At 44.4% G+C, this 6,000-nt stretch overlaps 1 protein-coding gene across 5 annotated transcripts in view; it reads left to right on the top strand.

The window, feature by feature from the left end:
• Positions 1–2,505: 2,505 nt before the first annotated feature.
• The window catches only part of LOC118402493 (receptor-type tyrosine-protein phosphatase S-like), a 144,985-nt gene continuing 141,490 nt past the window's right edge, over positions 2,506–6,000 (top strand). For 3 of the 5 annotated variants that reach the window (XM_052476450.1, XM_052476447.1, XM_052476451.1), the window contains exon 1: positions 2,506–2,818. The gene's annotated coding sequence lies outside the window, so the exon portion shown is untranslated. Of the gene's footprint in view, positions 2,819–4,703; positions 4,916–6,000 lie in introns of all 5 variants that reach the window. The other 2 variants (XM_052476449.1, XM_052476448.1) reach the window with 1 other exon arrangement.

The following is a 6,000-nucleotide window of genomic DNA, read 5'->3' as shown; positions in this document are numbered from 1 at the left end:
ACGTTGTCCCCAGTGTCCCCGGCGTCGACGTTGTCCCCAGTGTCCCCGGCGTCGACGTTGTCCCCAGTGTCCCCGGCGTCGACGTTGTCCCCAGTGTCCCCGGCGTCGACGTTGTCCCCAGTGTCCCCGGCGTCGACGTTGTCCCCAGTGTCCCCGGCGTCGGCGTTGTCCCCAGTGTCCCCGGCGTCGGCGTTGTCCCCAGTGTCCCCGGCGTCGGCGTTGTCCCCAGTGTCCCCGGCGTCGGCGTTGTCCCCAGTGTCCCCGGCGTCGACGTTGTCCCCAGTGTCCCCGGCGTCGACGTTGTCCCCAGTGTCCCCGCCCTCTGTTGTAGATAAAACACTCACCGTTGGTAGAGGAGCCAGAGTTAGCGCTTAGAAACTTGCCTGGATAAATAAAGATGAATAAGTACATACACATAAAGAACTGGACTGGTGAACGCACATTAGGCCGAGACGAAGGAGATGGAGAGGAGACAAGGGGTGTGTGTGTGTGTGTGTGAGAGAGAGTGTGTGTGTGTGTGAGAGGGAGAGTACATTTCCAGCACGCCATCAAGGTTGATTCTGTGTCAGGGCAGGTTTGAATATGTACATGTGCACCGCATCTCACATCGTGAACTGAAATCTTAGGAGTCAGTTCTGCTGATATGGCAGTTTGTGTGCATGTGAACAGTAAACGCTTGCCTCCGTCAAGTGAGCTTCATATCAACGTCCACCTGGTTCTCTGCATCTCCTCTGGCACAGTATCAGGAGCAGTACACTATATATACAAAAGTATCTGGACACCCCTTCAAATTAGTGGAATTAGCTATTTCAGCCACACCTGTTGCTGACAGGTATATAAAATCAAGCACACATCCATGCCATCTTCATAGACAAAAACTGGCAGGGAGAATGACCTTACTGAAGAGCTCAGTGACATTCAACGTGGCACCGTCATAGGATGCCACCTTTCCAACAAGTCAGCTTGTAAAATGTCTGCCCTGGTCAATTGTAAGTGCTGTTATTATGAAGTGGAAACATCTAGGAGCAACAACGGCTCAGCCGCGAAGCGGTAGGCCACACAAGCTCACAGAATGGGACCGAAGAATGTTGAAGCGTGTAGAGCATAAAAATCGCCAGTCCTCGGTTACAACACTCTCTTCCAAGTTCCAAACTGCCTCTGGACGCAACACAACTGTTACTCCGGAGCTTCATGAAATGGGTTTCCATTGCCGAGCAGCCACACACAAGCCTTAGATCACCGTGCGCAATGCCAAGAGTCGGCTGGAGTGGTGTAAAGCTCAAACGCCTTTGGACTCTGGAACGGTGAAAATGCGTTCTTTGGAGTAATGAATCACACTTCACCATCTAGCAGTCTGACGGACTAATCTGGGTTTGGCGCCTGCCAGCAATCTCTGCCTGTCCCAATGCATTGTGCCAACTGTAACGTTTGGTGGAGGAGGAATAATGGTCTGGGGCTGTTTTTCATGGTTCGGCTAGGCCTCTTAGTTCCAGTGAAGGGAAATCTTAATGCGAGAGCATACAATGACATTATAGATTAATCTATGCTTCCAACTTTGTAGCAACAGTTTGGGGAAGGCCCTTTCCCACTTAGCATGACAATGCCCCCGTGCACAAAGCAAGGTCCATACAGAAATGGTTTGCCGAGATCAGTTGACTGCCCTGCACAAAGCCCTGACCTCAACCCCATCGAACACCTTTGAGATGAATTGGAACACCGACTGCAAGCCAGACCTAATCGCCCAACATCATTGCCCGATCTCACTAATGCTCTTGTGGCTGAATGGAAGCAAGTCCCCGCAGCAATGTTCCAACATCTAGTGGAAAGCCTTCCCAGAAGAGTGGAGACTGTTATAGCAGCAAACAGGGGACCAACTCCATATTAATGCCCATGATTTTGGAATGAGATGTTCGATGAACAAGGTCAAGTAGTGTAACTCTTCTCTGTATTCCAGGTTGGGGGAAGGTCCTTGACATTTGAAATGTGTATTTTGATGTGATGAGTGTGATAGCCTGTGTTCATAGGTTTGAGTGTGATATGTTTGATTCTGGAAATCCAATTCCATCAAAACAATTGTTCTCTGCATCTTTCATAGTTCAACAGGATCTACTTTAGCAAACAACGAACCTGGGGATGATGTGCAGTGGGGAGGCAATGTAAATGTACGCTACTCATATGTCACCCTAATGATTTTGATAAGTTGTGAATAAGGAGGCTGATAATACGTTCTGAATATCTCCCTTGTTCTTATCCATATCTAGTCCATGACATGTAGAGCCCATTTTGACATAAGTGCTACAGTAGACATGATACCCCAGTAACAGCAGCCGTCTCTTTAGTACCAGATAGTACTGAGATGACAGAAAAGGTTCGGAAGACTGGGGAGAGGGATGCGGTTGCTATTGGAGATCTTGACCGCATGACGTCATGGGAAGGCGTCATGGGAGGGACCTAATCGTGTGTGAGACAGCGAGAGAGAGGGGGAAGAGGGAAAGGATAGATATACAGAGGGAGGGATACAATGTATTGAGGAGTAAGACGGGGAGTATCGTTGACATCAACCAGCAGTGTTTAAAGCTACCCGACCGGAGATGGTCCCCCGACACACGAGCGCAGAGTAGCGGTCCTGTAGGGCTTCTGAGGAGGCGAGAGGAAAGCTTGCGTTCCCTGACGAAAAGTAAAACCTTTCTGATGAGCTCAGCTGTCAAATGGGATTATTATTTCTGTCCGGGGTTCAAGGGAAACTGCCAGCTGAAAGTCCATCCACATGAATTTATCAGACCAAAAAGAAGACGGAACACTCACTTTCCCTATTAAGGTAAATATAAATATATTTTTTTCAATTAGGTTGTTTTGCAATATGCACGAGTAATTAATACATTTTATTTATTTATTATTGAGCACCGCGCCCTAATCGTTAATTCACACCTCGACCGGTGTGGCTCGGTAGGCTGTTTGGCTGTGCCTTATGTGCTCGGCTGCTGTTCTATATTAGACATAAGTTATGGGTACATTTTGATATCTCTTTCGAACACCCTTGTTTGGTGGTATTTTTGGCTACTTGTGACTTTGAATGCAACTGGGTGAGCTTGGGTTTTCTGATTGAGAATAATATAATATGCCGGTTATCTTCTGCGGTACCCAGCCTTCTTGCCACCCAGCTTCTCGCCTCATCACAGAGTCTTCATGAGCGACCCCTCTCTAGTTGACAAGTAGCGACATGTCGCCCCTTTGTTCCTCTTTAGTTTGTTGCGTCGGTCATCATGGAAGAGTGACCAATTTGATGTATTCTTTATTTTATTGTTATTAACACATTTGAGCCTATATTATAGGTACGGGGTTTTCTCCACTGTGGGCTATAGGCCTTTATCGAGCGTTGACCATCCAATTGCCATAAATCGGGCGATGTCATGACACCAGGTGGCGAGGCGGATGGACGGTTTAGAGATTACTCTACAGACCATTGAGTCGCTTCGTCTATTAGGAACCTGCTTCTCCATTTGGAATTGTTGCAAAAAACATTAAATATTCATTATGTTTGACCCATTTGTTAATATTATGTGTTGACGCATTTAAAACCATATAAAACCAAATTAAATGCGAGCACACTTTCAGGAACCATCTAGGCTACATAAATGTTTTGCTGGTTTCGATTTACCTTGACACATTTTCTCAGGGTTTGTTTGCTTAGACAAAACCAAGCACACGTTTAATACATTCATCAACCACAATGCTTTTCTTGTTGTTTTAAGTCATTATTTCACCATACAGACAGGCCTTTTGGCAGCAGTTTGAATAGATCAGATCCGAGCTGAGGCCTAATAGTTTTGTTTGTGTATTTCTCTCAACACAGATGCTCTCTCCATCCCCTGGGAGGCATCATGTGTAGGCTGGTGTTCATTCCAAACAATTGCCACATCCCTAATTGCTTCAAATCACACCCATGCACCCATTCATATTTAATGAGTTTATCAGTTCCTTTAAAACAGATAGATATTTACTAAACATGTATACCTGGCTAATGAGACCATTATGACCAGCTAGAGTAGGGCCTTCTTTGCAATCCATTCTCTCTTCCCCCAAAGATAGATTAAGACCATTCTCAGCCACATGAAGGTAACCCACTGGGCACAGACGTCAATTCACAACATTTATTCCACGTGGTTCAACATAATTTCATTGAAATGATTTGGAAACAACCATGATTCAACCAACGCGTATCCTGTGGGAAACTACTCAGACAGATACAGGGTCGACTGCTACACACAGCTGGTGAAACCAGTGTTTCTGTGTAGGCCTGGGTCTTGGACTGGGTCTGAACAACTTGGGTCTGGTTCACGGTAGACCTCAGACAGTATAACATATTCACCAATCTTGTGCAAGAAACCTGAGAAGCAACACACTATACCAAGCAGGCAGAATCGGATTTGAATCAAAAGAAAAAATCTATTTCCAATTTTAGTTTTCTCTCAATCAGTTGTCTTCACAACAGGCTTCAATCTTTTGTTCATTTCTACATCAGCTGCTCCTTCAGATTAGCATCAAAAGCATGCCAACGTTGACGTGACGAGTGAGCCCTGTGGGAAAGATTTGATTTCAGACCTTGCTGCTGTGTTTTGCCAGATGCTGGCAGGCAGTATTGATTCAAACACAACAGAACAAACGGTTCTATTTATGTTCTTCCTGTCCATGTTCTCTTTCAGTCCCGTGGGCTGTTGCTGGTCAGTAAGAGTCCTTTTAGCCAATGCCCTGGTTATCTGCAACCCTGGGGCTTGAGCATCTCAGCGGCACCAATGTGAGGGGACGTGAGTCAAGAGACTATAATAGAAGGATACTTGTCTGTTGTGCAGTTTATCTAGAGAATCATCCAGAGGACTCTCCTTGCAGCTTTCAAGATTGAGCGATCCTGCCCCTGGTAAGCGTACCACATTGACCACTGCCATGTAAGTTTGTAGATTTGTTTCCAGGTGAAACCAACGACCGTCTGATATCCCTAGAGTAAAGAGCGGAAGAGCTAGTCATTTGCATACTCAGAACATCTGTACCAGTGGAGGCTGCTGAGAGGAGGACGGCTCATAGTAATGTCTGGAACAGAGTAAATGGAATGGCATCAAACGCATAGAAACCCATACCACGAGCCTGTCCTCCCCAATTAAAGTACCAACAACCTCCTGTGATCTGTACTTCCATCCCAAACGTGGATGTAGCATTTACTGGCATATCTTTTTCCACATCTCCACAGGACCGGCCTGGTAGATGAGAGGAGAATCACAGTACCAGTCAAAAGTTTGGACACACCTACTGATTTAAAGGTTTTTCTTTATTTTTTACTATTTTCTACATTGTAGATTAATAGTGAATACATCACAACTGTGAAATAACACATGGAATCATGTAGTAACCCAAAAAGTGTTAAACAAATCAAAATATATTTTATGTTCTTCAAAGTATGGAAATTCATTCCAGTTGACTACCTCATGAAGCTGATTTGGAGAATGGCAACAGTGTGCAAAGCTGTCATCAAGGCAAAGGGTGGCTACTTTGAAGAGTCTCAAATGTAAAATATATTTTGATTTGTTTAACACTTTTTGGGTTACTACATGATTCCATGTGTTATTTCATAGTGTTGATGTCTTCACTATTATTCTACAATGTAGAAAATAGTAAAAATAAAGACAAACATTTACATTACATTTAAGTCATTTAGCAGACGCTCTTATCCAGAGCGACTTACAAACTTTGGTCTGGTACTATATATATATATATATATATATATATACTTGTCCAAACTTTGGTCTGGTACTATATATATATATATATATATATATAAAATAATAATAATATAGAGTTAAAGCTGTGATATGGGTTGTGGTTTGACTGATGCCTTTCTCTAGATGAATCAGAGAGAGATTGTGATGTGTCAGCACGAATGAAAAATTCACACTTCTTCGCTCTACTTCCCCTCTACCTCTCTCTTATTTATTTCTCTCCTGTCTACCT

The sequence above is a fragment of the Oncorhynchus keta genome, chromosome 23, assembly GCF_023373465.1.
Source record: "Oncorhynchus keta strain PuntledgeMale-10-30-2019 chromosome 23, Oket_V2, whole genome shotgun sequence".
Classification (NCBI taxonomy): Eukaryota; Metazoa; Chordata; class Actinopteri; order Salmoniformes; family Salmonidae; genus Oncorhynchus; species Oncorhynchus keta.
This window is presented reverse-complemented; position numbering and strand designations above follow the sequence as displayed.